Raw genomic sequence first — 3,181 nt, 5'->3', positions numbered from 1 at the left:
CAATGAGATATCACCTCACACTGGTCAGAATGGCCATCATCAAAAAATCTACAAACAATAAATGCTGGAGAGGGTGTGGAGAAAAGGGAACCCTCTTGCACTGTTGGTGGGAATGTAAATTGATACAGCCACTATGGAGAACAGTATGGAGGTTCCTTAAAAAACTACAAATAGAACTACCATACGACCCAGCAATCCCACTACTGGGCATATACCCTGAGAAAACCATAATTCAGAAAGAGTCATGTACCAAAATGTTCATTGAAGCTCTATTTACAATAGCCAGGACATGGAAGCAACCTAAGTGTCCATCATCGGATGAATGGATAAAGAAGATGTGGCACATATATACAATGGAATATTACTCAGCCATAAAAAGAAACGAAACTGAGTTATGTGTAGTGAGGTGGATGAATATAGAGTCTGTCATACAGAGTGAAGTAAAGTCAGAAAGAGAAAAACAAATACCATATGCTAATATATATATGGAATCTAAAAAAAAAAAAAAAATGGTTCGGATGAACCTAGAAGCAGGACAGGTATAAAGATGCAGAGGTAGAGAATGGACTTGAGGACACAGGGAAGGGGAAGTGTAAGCTCGGGCGAAGTGAAAGAGTAGCATTGACGTATATACACTACCAAATGTAAAATAGATAGCTAGTGGAAAGCAGCTGCAGGGCACAGGGAGATCAGCTCAGTGCTTTGTGACCACCTAGAGGGGTGGGATAGGGAGGGTGGGAGGGAGGCGCAAGAGGGAGGGGGTATGGGGATATATGTATACATATAAGTGATTCACTTTGTTATGCAGCAGAAACTAACACAACATTGTAAAGCAATTATAGTCCAAAAAAGATGTTAAAAAATAAGTAAATAACAAATAAAATGCGTGAATGTTATTGAGCTTTATTCCTTAAGCCAACAATTACTTATTCAACAAAATCTGGCACAATTTACCATCTACCAAATGGTATTTTCCCCAGTGTTTGGGAAACAGCATTGAAAAGGAAGATGATATAAATCAGAATTCTCTTTCTGGTAATATAGCAGACGAAATATCCCCCAAAGAAGCCTTTTGCTGCAAAATGTCTAGATATTCAACAGAAGGTAAAATAAGCATCCTTTGAAATGTGTAAGTGAATTCTTCCCACCTGGACACTCAAATACAGGAAAGCTCCAAAGGCCAAAAATAAAGAGCAACTGAAAACTCAAGTTTTGGTGCCCGAGTGGAAGTTTACTAATCTCCATCTCTAGAAGATTGGCCATGTCAGTGCAGGAAACAAGGTTTGGGGCCTTCCTGAAGTGAGGAATTGGAATTAGGACACAACATCCAATCCTTTCCCATGTAAAGTCAGAACCTTCAAAGGGCTACACAATCAGTAAAGGAAAAATCTGACCACTAGGCACAGGGAATCAACTGGGAACTTTGTTTGCTATGAAATGAGATTAGGGTAGGGAAATATAAATTATTTAATGAATTAATTAAACTTATAGCTCTGACCATTTACAACTACCAGTCTCTCCTCATCTTAGTTTGAAGTTAGAATTTACATAACTTGTTCCAGGAATTGCCTACCCAAGAAATTAACCTAAAAAAAATTCTAGATTGAGGTGCCCAGCAGATTCAAGAACAAAACCTTTCAGCGGGTCACACTTTCAACCAGGCTTGTAGAGGATTCTCCTAGGTAAAACTTCACCAAACCTGAATTTATAATCTAAAATTACAAAACATGCCACAGAATAAGACTACAAGATTGAGAGTAACAGAAAAAACAAACCACAGACTTACTCAAGAATAATAGATAATAAAATTATTATACACAGACTATAAAACAAATCTGTTTAAGAATGATGAAAGAAAATTCAAAATGAATAATAATAAAATAATAATAATACTTAAAGAAAAAGATTAAGTTAAAAGATAATTGAAAAGAATTAAAAAGAACATCTAGAAATTAAAAATATAATCACTGATAGTACAAACTAAGTGATTTTCTACCTGTGGCCACAGCTGAGGGAGTATTGTTAAAGGCTTCCTCCTACTGCCATCATGTCTAACTCAGTCTCCCAAAGAGCCCAGAGAGCCCCATAAGCCCTTTGTTAAAGGTTTGAACTTAAAAAAAAAAAAAACAGTGAGAGACTGAGGAGCCATGGGGAACACCCACAGGTTGTGTGGTAATGGAAGATCCAAACACTAAGCACTTCACAAGCTTTGGGTTCTGACATGTGCCACTGTGGTGTCAAGCAGATGCATCACGAATGCAAGGCCGCACAGGTGGATGGAAGAGCTGTGAACCAAAGAAGTCTGTCTCAAGAGAAGATTTTCAAAGACTAGGTGCCCAGTTACCTATGAAAAAGACCTTTGTCAGTAGCAATGAAGACAACATCGAAGAACACCATGTAGGAGATTAATCTGAGCAGTATACGAAGAATGAAATGACTGAAATCATTACAGACTAGGGAAGTGACAAGAAGTGAGCCTTTGCTTTTAAAACTTTAGATGACCATAACTCCATGGATAAGACTGTCATTCAGAAATGCCATCTTGTGAATAGCCATTACTGTGAAGTAAGGAGAGCCCTGGATAAGCAAGAGATGGATACTGCCTCATCCAATTCAAAATGGTTCTAAAAATTTTGGCAGGAGGTTGTTTTAGAGGGAATGGCAACTTTGGTCATGGAGGAAACTTCAGTGTTGTGATAGCTTTGCTGGCAGCCATGCTGGTGATGAATTTGACGGCAATAGTGGATTTGGTAATAATGCAAGTAGTTTTGGAAATGATGGAAGCTACAATGACTTTGACAGTTACAACAATTAATCTTCAAATTCTGGACCCATAAAGGAAGGAAACTTTGGAGGCAGAAGTTCTGGTCCTTATGGTGGTGAAGGCCAATACTTTGCCAAACCACAAGACTAAGATGGTGATGGGTCTTCCAGCAACACAGGTAGTTATGGAAGTGTAGAAGATTTTAATTACAGTCAAGGAAAAAAAAAAACAAAAAACCTTAGCAGAAAAGGAAAGCCAGAGAAGGGACAAAAAGCTATAGGTTACAACAGGTGTGTAAACTCAGCCAATTATAGTGGCAGACCCTGTTACAAGAAAAAAAAAAAAAAAAAAAAGCACCGTATTTGTGACTAACTGTATAACAAGTATTTTAGTTGTTTTTTTAAATTTTTAAAAACA

The sequence above is a fragment of the Balaenoptera physalus genome, assembly GCF_965194825.1.
Source record: "Balaenoptera physalus genome assembly, chromosome: 8".
Lineage (NCBI taxonomy): Eukaryota > Metazoa > Chordata > Mammalia > Artiodactyla > Balaenopteridae > Balaenoptera > Balaenoptera physalus.
The sequence above is the reverse complement of the archived record's forward strand: the minus strand, read 5'-3'. Positions refer to the sequence as shown.